At 44.6% G+C, this 12,831-nt stretch overlaps 1 protein-coding gene across 2 annotated transcripts in view; it reads right to left on the bottom strand.

Annotated features, from left to right (window-relative positions):
• The window catches only part of LOC310965968 (cadherin-2-like), a 145,009-nt gene that overhangs the window by 122,130 nt on the left and 10,048 nt on the right, over positions 1–12,831 (bottom strand). The window lies entirely within an intron of this gene.

The following is a 12,831-nucleotide window of genomic DNA, read 5'->3' as shown; positions in this document are numbered from 1 at the left end:
AGAAGCCTCGTGAGCCCATCCTGATCTCTGAGCTTCATTGAATTTTACTCTCGGATCAGTCTGGTAAGGTGCGAAGTTTGCCACCAACCGAACCAATAGGTGTTGGGTTTGAGGCGGATTTAAGTGATGAAACGAGAAGAGACTGTTCAGTGTAAACAACATGGAGGCTTCCACGGATGAGATGAGCAGCTATGGAGCAAGCCGCTCACTAACTCTTTTATGTCTGTGATCCTTCTGTTGGATATGGACCGGGCTCCTGAAATAGGGCTTTTGATCCGTAAATTAACCTTACACAATCGGAAAATATCCTTTACCCACATGTTTACTTTCTGAGCTTTGCCTCCACGCTGTTAGTACGTCATGCGCTTCGTTGATCTGATTGGTTGATTTGGCCCGTATGTTGGTGATAGACAGATAGATTATTATTTAGAGGGTGGGGTCGGGTTAGTTATGGAGCACTTATGTAGCAGATATACTGTGTATCTGCTTATTTTATCTAGAAATCAACAGAATTTCCAGAAAATTTATGATGGCTTTTATCCTGATTGCCCACTACCTCACTGTTTTGATCTGAGAGTGCTGCTGATGTAGTGTTGGACAGAAGAGCTGAAATCCAGTCAGCCGTCCTTAAAATAAAATTAATAATTTATAACTTGGAGTGGTACAAATTGAGTACTTTCTGCTTCTAAATTTAAGTAACAAACATCAGATGCAGAAAGGGAAATATACCATATAAGAGCAATGATCATCCCATTGCTGAGATGTTAATAAGCCCCTACGAAAAAACAATGCCAGAGCAGGAATCAGTTGAGAGGGGGAAAGGAAGAAAGAGAGAGAGAGGGGAGGGAGAGAGAGGGAGAGAGAGAGAGAGAGAGAGAGAGAGAGAGAGAGAGAGAGAGAGAGAGAGAGAGCGCTCTCATTCTGTAACTCAGACCCCATTTCCCAATCCTTCTGCGAGGGGAGACAGTGATATATGAGGCTGGAGTAAAGTAGGGCAATCCCCTGCATGTCAAGAGAAGACAAGGAGAAGAAAGGGAGGAAAAACAAGAAAAAGAAGGGGATTCAGAGGGAGGATGTGGGGAGATGAATGTGCTCAGTGTCTGCTGGCTCATGGGAAGGGGGTTTCCACAGCTGTGTATGGCAGGGCTGACCGTAATGCTGACTAACATGCTGCCTTAATAGGAAGGATGGAAGGGAAAATAGAAAGGTCAGAGCAGTCAGCTCTGCTGTGCTCCACAGGAAGGACAGGACAGCCACTGACCTCAGCCTGACTCACACACGCACACGCACACACACACACACACACACACACACACACACACACACACACACACACACACACACACACACACACACACACACACACACACACATACTGTACACACATGCAGACGCAGCATAAGCAGGCAGAGCCCAAATGTACACACACACACACATATATGTACATACTGTAATACTGTACTTGGAGAAAAAAAAAACACACTGCAGCGATAAAAACATGGAGACACACACAAATTCAAACACGCACACACACACACACACACACACACACACACACACAGCAGCTGAATCAACTTTCCATTTCCCTTTTTGTTTTGTTTCCACACAAACAGACACCTGACTCAGCCACAACTGCTCTTAGGCCGTTTCCAGTAAGTGTTGAATAAGTTTTGTTCACAGGACAGTGATGGCTCTAACGGCTGTAAACTAACTTTTTGGCTCACCTGAAAGTGAGATGAAAGAATCTACCAGCCAAGTACATTTTTTACCGGCCAAATAATAAAAAGCCTCTTTTTGTTGCATATACATCTGTTTCAGTCCTTTTCATTGAGATAACAGTATTATATAAAAAAGCATGCTTAGAAAAGAGGCCAAAGTATTATTTAGAAATACATTTTAATATTATTTATTGAATTTCAAAACATTGCAAATTAAAAACTTTAACAGTGCAAAACTTTGACAAAGGAAAAACTTATTAACGACTCATCAGAACTACAGATAGGATGGATCTGATCCAGTCTGCTTCTGTAATCAGAACTCCTCATCACTGTCTTCAGCAGACACCCTCGATCCTGCTGTTCAGTCTAACGTAACACCCTTTCAAAATACGATTTCCAGGTCCAAACGCTCCGTTGAAACAAAACAGACAACAACAGCCAAACATGTGAACAATAACGATCACCTCTAACATCTATTAGACAACTTTTTCATCCATAAGACAGAGGTAAAATGACAACTATGTTGTTTCTGGGTGATTTGATCACAGTCACTGCATCAAACCTTTAAAGAGGGGAACTATTTTCTATTTTCTACAGCAGTGACGTCGTGGGAGCTACTTCAGTGTGCCTGTGAATGTCCTCACTGGTCCAGGTCATCGTTAATCCCAAAGCAATTTCAGTCAAAAGCAACTGGACTTGGTTATTTGTATAGGAAGACGTTTCGTGATGAAGCCTCTTGGATGAGCGGTGACACGTCTTCCTAAATAACCAAGTCCAGTTGCTTTTGACTGAAATTGCTTTGGAGCTACTGCAGTGTACTAACAACAAATCACAGGTTTAAGAAGAAGAAGAAGAAGAAGAAGAAGAAGAATTCCTTTTTATTTATCCCGCAAGGGACTCTGTTATTATTATACAGGTTACACACACATTGGCCCGAAATACACACATGCACAAACAGGACCTATAGACATGCAATTAATGGAGGGATGTCAGAGCGAAAGAGGAAGAGAGACCCTGCCCGGAGGAAGCCCTGGGCCCCCGTCTGGAGCCAGGCCCAGACGGAGGGCTTGCCCGCGAGCGCCTGGTGGCCGGGTTTGCCACTGAGCCCGGCCGGGCACGGCCTGAAAAAGTGACGTGGCACCTCTCTCCTCTCCATCTTGTGGGCCCACCACTCGCAGGAGGAACCGCTGGAGTCGGGTACGCTGCTACACGAGTAGCAGTGAAGGTGAGGGGCCTCAGAGGCTGGCTCTGGGGACGTGGAATGTCACCTTTCTGTCGGAGAAGGAGCCGGAGCTTGTGCGGGAGGTGGAGCACTACCAGTTAGATCTGGTGGGGCTTACCTCCACTCCAAAGATGCTCATAAGTGTATGTGGTACCAGAGCACCCTAGGCCAAAGGTCGATGATCGATTTTGTGATTGTATCATCTGATCTGAGGCTGTACGAGTGAAGAGAGGGGCAGAGCTGTCACCATCTGGTGATGAGTTGGGTCAGAGGATGGGGGAAGATTCTGGACGGACCAGGTAAGCCTAAACGAGTAGTGCAGGTGAACTGGGAACGTCTGAATAGGCCCCTGTCCGAGAGATTTTCAACTCACACCTCCGGCGAAGCTTTTCTGGCATCCCTGTGGAGGTTGGGGGCATTGAACTGGAGTGGGCAATGTTCAAAGCTTCCACTACTGAAGCTGCAGCAGTGAGCTGTGGCCTCAAGGTCTTAGGTGCGTCAAGGGGCGGTAAGCCTCGAACACCGTGGTGAACACAGGTGGTCAGGGAAGCAGTCCGACTGAAGAAGGAGGCCTTCCAGGATATGTTATCCCAGAAGACTCCGGAAGCAGTTGCAAGGTACCGACGGACCAGAAGGGCTGCAGCCTCTGCTGTGTCAGAGGCAAAGCAGCGGGTTTGGGAGGAGTTTGGAGAAGTCATGGAGAAGGACTTTCGGGCGGCACCAAGGTGCTTCTGGAAAACCATTCGACATCTCAGGAGGGGGAAAGCTGTTTACAGTAAGGACGGGACGCTGGTGACCTAAGCTGATAAGGTAATCAGGCGGTGGAAGGAGCACTTTGAGGAACTCCTTAATCCGACCAACACGCCCTCTTTTGTAGAGGCAGAGCTAGAGGCTGATGGGGAATCATTGGCAATCTCTGGCGGAAGTCACTGAGGTAGTCGAAAACTCCACAGTGGCAAAGCCCCAGGGATTGATGAGATTCGTCCAGAAATGCTGAAAGCTTTGGGTTTGGAGGGGCTGTCTTGATTGACACGTCTCTTCAACATTGCATTGCGTGGAAGTCTGGGACAGTGCCAAGGGAGTGGCAGACCAGGGTGGTGGTTCCCCTATTTAAAAAGGGGGACCAGAGGGTGTGTGCCAATTACAGGGGTATCACACTACTCCCTGTTAAGTCTACTCCAAGTCTACTCCAAGGTGCTGGAAAGGAGGGTTCATCCTATAGTCGAACCTCAGATTGAAGAGGAACAATGCGGATTCTGTCCTGGACGTGGAACAACGGACCAGCTCTTCACTCTCGCAAGGATCCTGGAGGGGGCCTGGGAGTATGACCATCCAGTCTACATGTGCTTTGTGGATCTGGAGAAGGCATATGACCGGGTCCCTCGGGAGATACTGTGGGAGGTGCGGCGGGAGTATGGGGTGAGGGGGTCACTTCTGTGGGCCATCAAATCTCTGTACACCCAAAGCGAGAGCTGTGTCCGGATCCTCGGCAGTAAGTCGGATTCGTTCCCGGTGGGGGTTGGCCTCCGCCAGGGGTGCGCTTTGTCACCAATCCTGTTTGTGATTTTCATGGATAGGATATCGAGGCATAGTTGTGGTGGGGAGGGGTTGCAGTTCGGTGGGCTGAGGATCTCGTCTCTGCTTTTTGCAGATGATGTGGTCCGGATAGCATCGTTGGACAGTGACCTTCAGCACTCACTGGATCGGTTCGCAGCCGAGTGTGAAACGGCTGGGATGAGGATCAGCACCTCTAAATCTGAGGCCATAACTCTCAGCAGGAAACCGGTGGATTGCTAACTCCAGGTAGGGAATGAGTCCTTACCCCAAGTGAAGGAGTTTAAGTACCTCGGGTTCATGTTCACGCGTGAGGGGACGATGGAGCTTGAGTTTGGCCGGAGAATCGGTGCAGCGGGGGCGGTGATGCAGTCGCTCTACCGCACCGTTGTGACAAAAAGAGAGCTGAGCCGGAAGGCAAAGCTCTCGATCTACCAGTCAATCTTCATTCCTACCCTCACCTATGGTCATGAAAGCTGGGTCATGACAGAAAGAACTAGGTCGCGGGTACAAGCGGACGAAATGGGTTTTCTCAGGAGTGTGGCTGGAGCCTCCCTTAGAGATAGGGTGAGAAGTTCAGCCATCTGTGATGAACTCGGAGTAGAGCCGCTGCTCCTTTGCGTTGAAAGGAGCCAGTTGAGGTGGTTAAGGCATCTAGTAAGGATGCCCCCCAGGCGCCTCCGTAGGGAGGTGTTCCAGTCACGTCCAGCTGGGAGGAGGCCTCAGGGAAGACCTAGGACTAGGTGGAGAGATTATATCTCCACACTGGCCTGGGAACGCCTCGGGATCCCCCAGTTAGAGCTGGTTAATGTGGCCCGGGAAAGGGAAGTTTGGGGTCCCCTGCTAAACCTGCTGCCCCCGCGACCCAACCCCGGATAAGCAGTTGAAGATGAGATGAGATGAGATGTCAAAGCGAGGGGGCTGCCAATGGCTCAGCGTCCCGAGCAGTTGGGGGTTTGATGCCTTGCTCAACAGCACCTCTCCAGCCACCAGTCCACCCTCCATTCATCGTCCACAAAGGCCGAGTCACCTATGGACTGAGCTACTGCAGCCCCCAAGCACTAACGTTTGCTAACGTCATAATTTATCATTTTAAAGCTACTATAATGATTGCTATAATCATGCAATAATCTCTAGAATCTACGCCCCTCTGTGTATATGAAAGTGTTTGTGGTGGAGCCGCAAGTCCACCTGCTGGGCCACCTCCATGGCTGTCTAGCTGCTCGAGAGCTTCCGAGAAAAACTTGATAAAATCTAATACCTTTTAAAATGGTCAAAATGTCAATTGAAATCAAAAACTCTCTGAACCGTTTTCAGAACTAGGTGCTTCAGACACATCACTCAGTATCAGTCCATACCTATCTGCTTCAACAGTTTGTTCAATAAAAGAGAGGATTTTTCTATCTTTGGATTAAGTGTATCCTACAACCTTCAATACTACTGTTTCCTCCGTCTCCATCAGTGTGACCAAGTCTGTGCTGCTCATCTCCACCTCTAACCTTCTTTCCTTCACAGCCCATCCTCCAGACACTCTGTCTATCCGTATGTCTATCATTATGTTTCTCCCCTCCATCCTCTCATTAATTTTTCAGGCTTCCTCAGTCCAATTAAATAATTAACAGCGCCCAGAGCCATCAGATTGTAACCCAGCAAAGACACCCTGCACTGGTCCTCAAATGAGTCCCTTAAATGGAGCTACAGAGAGAGCAATCCTGTCAAAATACATTATTCAGACCGACTGACTTTTTGATATGGTGGAGAGAAAAATAAAACAGATTGAATTTGAAAGGATTTATTACAAAGAAGAAAAAACTAAGAAAAAAAGCTAATTTTCTGAACTTTGTCTAATAATCTACCTTATGCTGTGTCAACTGCAGACGCTCATTTCCATTCAAATGGATTCAGTTTTAGCCAATGGATGAACACCGATCAAAATCAACATACAGCCACAAACACAGAGCTCATGTCGCATGTTCAACAAGCTTCTTTTCTCATAAGGTTCAGTTGATCACTTAACTGTAGCAAACAAAATCTACAGCTACGTCTACATTACAAGTAAATGAGGTCCAGAGATGTTTCTTTTAGCTCATGTGACACAAATTTTAATTATGTGGACACAAAAAGCAGATATTTTGCCAATCAGGTCTGAGCCTCTTTCATATGTGGCCCTAAATCTGATGCATATCGACCACTGGCCACGAAACCTTTGTGTCAACGGTCATATGGGGGGATGTCACTCATGCCTGTCTTCAAAACTTGAGAGCCCTTCATTATTGGTTGCCTGTGAGGAGTTTCAGGGCAGACTGATATATATATGCCACCCTTAAACATGAATGTGAACAGTCTAGAAAGAAAGAGCTGACATGAGAAAAATATCAGACGTGAGCACTAAGCCCTGTAATGCGAATGTAGCCTAACTCAAATTAGCTAAATATCTGACTTCAGCCAGTTACAGGCACTGGACTCAACATTCAGAACATTATTTAAGCAGAAAACAAGTATTTTCGAAGTAAAGTAGTGGTAGTATTGGTGCTCTGAGCAGAGAGTGAAGTCACTGTCCCTCTGTGTAAGTTATGAGTTACTCTGTTCTCTGTTTTGATGGATGGTTGTTCTGTTTGTGCATGTGGCCGTGAAAAAACATTGTTAGTTCATGCATGGTGCTGAGAGCCGCGTAGAGGCAATCCCAGCCCATAAATATTATAGTAGAGATGCACCTATACCATACCTGGCAATCCAGTCATTTCTTTTTTATTAATCTCATACACAGCAAGTTAATTAAGCCATTGTTTGTTGGGTTTCAGCCAGCTGCTATATTTTATATTTCATTTTAAAATATCTGTTTGCAGTGCAAACATGGAAGTGTTGTTTTTTATTTTTTTGCTGCTAATGTACACTTTGTTATTTGTTAATAAATAATATTAAGTACATTTATATCTGTGGCTAAATGTTTATGTCAAGCCTGATGCCTTCACTCACATGGACAGGTATACGCTTCATTCATTCAACAGTAGGATCAGATCGGTATCAGGTATCGACCGATACGCTCAGCCCAGGTATCGGTATCTGACTGGATCGGAAAAACCTGGATCAGTGCATCTCTATATCTAAAAAAATAGAAGTTAGCTGTGAGGTACAATTCTGAAGCAGGTCTGTTATCATGGTGCATTTTGGCCTTGCTAACATGAGAATCAATAGGTTAATAGGCCTAGTTCTAACAAAAGAACTAAGGTTACCATGAGTGACTATGTATGCCTCCGCCAACCAGTAAATACTTACAGAATATATGAAATGAAGACTTTGAAGGAATTTAATTAAAGGCATTCAGTGCATTTTTCTTCGGATCTAAACAATCTGTGCAGTTTCAAAATTATTGCCATCAATTCAGTATCTGACCAAATGTATCCCCTTCTGTTCCTGAGTTATGAAACAGGATGATGTCCCAGTGAAGTTGACCTTTGACCTTTTGGATAGAAAATGTCATCATCTCATCCTTTTATCCTGTTAGACATTTGGGTAAAATGTTGTCATAATTAGAGTAGGACAGACAAACTGTATAAACAACACAGGCCCCTTCACCCAAGCACACTGACCCACACCATGAGCATCAACCAAGACAGCTCTGTCAGCTTCACTCACTGATGCTTTGTTACACTTTTCAGTTCATGCAAGTCCACTGAAGCACAAAAGCATGTGATCTCTTACACACACACATTTTTGTTGTTACTGGTTTGTACTTAGACAACACATGCTTTTCTGCTCAGCTTTGTTTCATACCTTCAGGATATGATCACAAAAATACACCAAAAACGTTCTTGGTTCACATGTCCACACTGTACAACCACAGGATGCTTCTGTTAAACTGTAGAATGTCACAGCAGTAGATGTTGAGAGACACTTTTACTGTCCAGGGATTCAACCAACAGCACTGACACAACCCTCCGACCAACAACCTGTGAAGCTCAGCTACCTGTGCTTGGAATTCGTACCAACCACCTAAACCAATTCTGCTAAAATACTAGCGCTGCCCCCAAATAGTCGACCAAGCACTGGTGATCAAAAACCATTAGTCGATCAAAATTTAATTTGGCTATTGGTCGCAGGAAAAAAAAAAAAACATTTGTTGCTCTTCTCGGACGACCACTGGTCGACCAAGAAAACCCTTGGTCTGGGGCAGCCCTAGAAAATACAAGCACATTTCCTGCTTTATAGTATGCTTGCAGTTCTGAAACACATTTTTCAAAATACTACACACAATTCTCTACATTTGGCACCATCTCCTGAAACATAAACTGTTCACATGGAATACCCTGCCACCCAAACCTACTATCCACGCTGACTCCTAGGGCTAGGACGACATGCTTTTCTCCCGATTCCATACAATCACGATACTTTGGAGCCAATTCGATGTGTGTTGCGATAAGTATAAGTATTGCAATCTTTGATCCTTTTTTAGCATTAGACTAGACCTTGAGAAAAACTTGGATACACTTTGAGAGACATTTAATTTTGGAAAAGCTCTTACTTAGAGTAAATATTATTGATTTTCAGCATGTATGAAGTCTAGTGTCTTCAGGATGCTATAATTTCAGTCAATATCGATACCCAGGAAAATACTCTGTGCCATTTTCAATACGATGGGGAGAAAGTTACAAAAATGAAGGCAGAATTTTTCAAATAAAGATTACAACAATACAAAAACATCAATTACAACACTTTTAAAAAGTTGTGTGACAAAACACATAACTGTAGGGTGAATATAAACATGACAAATGTTTGTTTTCTTGCGATGTAGAGCTCAGGGATTTGTCACTCACTCATCACTCACTCATCTTCAACCACTTATCCTGGTTGGGTCCCGGGGGCAGCAGCTCTAGCAGGGGACCCCAAACTTTCTTTTCCCGGGCCACATAAACCATCTCCAACAGGGGGATCCCGAGGCGCTCCCAGGCCAGTGTGGAGATATAATCTCTCCACCTAGTCCTGGGTCTTCCCCAAGGCCTCCTCCTAAACGGACATCCCTGGAACACCTCCCTAGGGAATCGTCCAGATGGCATCCTGACTAGATGCCCAAACCACCTCAACTGGCTCCTTTCAACGCAAAAGAGCAGCAGGTCTACTCCAAATTCCTCACGGATGGCTGAACCCTCCTGAGAAAACCCATTTCAGCCGCTTGTACCCGCAAATTCGTTTTTTCGGTCATGATCCAGCTCTCATGAGGGTAGGAAAAAAAATTGACCAGTAGATCGAGAGCTTTGCCTCCTGGCAAGGGTCTTTTTTCGTCACAACGGTGCGGTAGAGCGACTGCAATCTCATGTTCCATTGTCCCCTCACTCGTGAACAAGATCCTGAGGTGCTTGAACTCCTTCACTTAAGTAAGGACTCATTACCTACTCGGTACTGATGATGTTAGCTGCTTAGCTTCCCCATTAATAATTAGATGCTAGTCACTAGTTTAATGATGACTTAACCGACGTAACTGTTTAATACTTCAGTGTTGTCGAAAAAGGAACTTTACTGACTCTAGATTCACCATAAAGACCGGCTTGTTGGTCTTCAGGACGCTTCACCAACTTTATTGTGCTACTAAACCCTTCAAATCTGCTCGTTTTCATCCCTAGCCTTTCCCTGGTCATTAGCCTTGTATGCTGAAAACTTTCAAACTGCACTTTTGCTTTGTTCATTTTCTACCAAGACTGGTGGTGAAGGTCCTCCAGCAGCAGCTCGAGCTGTGTTAAGTTAGCTCCATGTTGTAAAAGTACCAATACTTTTGAAAGTTAGTAACTAATCTAATCCGATACACATTTTTAGTATTGATTGTCTTTCGAGTATCGTGTAGACAGAGATTTGCTGAAGTCGGCACCTATATAAGTGTTCAGAAATGTAGCTAATTTAAGGTCCAAATGATGTGTTAAAAATGCTTGACTTTTTTTTTTCAGTAACCAAAACAAATGATCAAAGAATAAAGGCAATTTCCTCACAATTTAGTGGTATCGTCTTTGTAATGTATTAGGGACACAGGTATATAAGTTATAGTCATATATTTTGTATAAACTTCAGACGTAGTCACACATATCTTTCTGCAAATGTAACCAAGTCTGTTACTGCTCTCCCTGTCAGTTCTCTCCATCACCTCCATCTGGGCTGTTTCAATAACTTTAATATAATTGTCAGTGTAGATATGGATATACCAGAGTTTTGAGCACTCAAGTTTTAGTTGGATTAGAATGTTTTTGAACTAAATTCACGACCATTGTATCTCCTAAGACTGTGAAACTATACAGTATATACAACATAGATTTCAAAATGAAAAAGGCAGCAGGGTCATTAAATCGCAAAGCTTTTCCTCCAAACAAATGCAGACGTATCCAAACCTGCATGGTCACCGGTTAGACAACCATTCACACTGAGCAGAGCCTACACACTCTCTACAGACTTAAGCCCCTTTCACACATGCACTGCAAACCTGAAATTATCTAAACATTACTCAAGGGGGGCTGTATGTAAATATCTGATTCAGTCAAATCGGACATCAAACAGAGTTTGCCCTGCCAGCTCCCTAGTACAAAGAGCAGGTAATCTAAGCGGGCTCATGTGTGAACACAGCTGCTAATTGTCCAGTGTACTCATGGAGAATGGTCTTGAAGATGTTTATATCATGTGTTGGCCAAAAGCGAAGCAAAACAAACTTCCAATGGTGAAAAAGGTCGATAAACCAAACAGAGTATTGTCCTGCTGCTGGCTGCATGAGAGAAGCTTTGATTCTCCTGACACTATCTGGGGTTAATCTGTGAAAACGGTTATACAGTGTTCATTGACCAGCCTGCTGGTGATACCCCAAGGCCCAGTCAATGATACTGATCACTGCCCCCCGTCTCCAACACACACAGCATAGAGAAATACCATGGTGGTTGATCCTGGTTCATCAGGTTACTGACTGTGGTAAGCGTCATAACATCCGGGGGATCAACACAGCCGTCATTGTTGCAGTCTTTGACTACATCAAGGAAACCAGTCTGTTCCTGTGGATATAATATAATGGATATAACTCTGACCTGTGGATGGCAGCAACGTGCCTTTAGGCATCTAGTCTGCTGGAATTCCAGAAGAAGAAAGCCGTGACTGCAGAGTGAAGCGTATCCCATGTGCGTATCCCGATCTGATGTACAGGAGAGCCATGGAGGCAGGTCAGCACCCTCAACAGCTACGGAGGTTTAATCACTGACGGCCTGAACTCATTACAACACAACAGTTTAAGAGCCACACACTTCACCTGAGAGCTCATTACTGTTCTTTTAAAAGCATTCAGATCCCTGGTTTGCACTAGCATAACTTCCCATTTAGCTCAACAGCAGAGTATAGCTGCAGGCAGCTAGCTGCCGGCTACTACCTAACTGCCTTGACGCTTCAAACATGCGGTTGGTGCGATGCTTCAAATATGATCAAGCAAACGTTCATCGCGTCTATCGTTTTCGATGTGATCGCAGCTTTATGGCTGAACTTTTCACATCGTCGAGAAATATCCTCCATCTTCACACATTGCTTCTCAGATGATCTCAGCTTCCAGTTTCCTCTTTTGTGCATTAACAAAGAGAACAACATTGGCTTGGTTTACTAATGGGGCAGTGGGGCATGCAGTACACAAGAATGACATGCATTTAACAACCCCCACCATAATACAAGGCATGGCCTGCTGAACTTGTGCACTGGAAAATTTGAATTCAGACAGATCATTAGAGGTCTTTTTCCCACGCTTAAATCACAGAGCTCTACTTGATATCGGCAGGAAATAAGTAGGGTAAAGTTCAGCTCATCAAATTAAATCCTCCTTAGGTGGAAGTCTTCCACTAATGATTCTTATGCTTTCTTTCTGGCACATCAATTTTAAACCAACATTTACTATAATATTGCTCTAAACCTCTTAAGAGAAGAAGACAGAAACTTCCATTAATGCTTTTACAATCAGCAGAATACAATACAATCAGAAGAAGCTCAATCTGTCATGTTGTACTACAGTAATCAGGGCACTACAGACTGGCAGTAGGACAGTATGTGCTCAGTACAGCAGTGTAACCCTTCTCTACACTCAGTCTTAACAAAGGTCCGTCCTCTTCAAGCTCCATTATGGTTCAAATATCAGTAGGACTCTTAAACAACCCCCACCCAACAGCAGGGGATTATTACTGGAGCTGTGTGTGTGTGTGTGTGTGTGTGTGTGTGTGTGTGTGTGTGTGTGTGTGTGTGTGTGTGTGTGTGTGTGTGTGTGTGTGTGTGTGTGTGTGTGTGTGTGTGTGTGTGTGTGTGTGTGTGTGTGTGTGTGTGTGTGTGTGTGTGTGCATG

This window comes from Echiichthys vipera, assembly GCF_963691815.1.
Source record: "Echiichthys vipera genome assembly, chromosome: 3".
Taxonomy (NCBI): Eukaryota; Metazoa; Chordata; class Actinopteri; order Perciformes; family Trachinidae; genus Echiichthys; species Echiichthys vipera.
The sequence above is the reverse complement of the archived record's forward strand: the minus strand, read 5'-3'. Positions and strand labels throughout refer to the sequence as shown.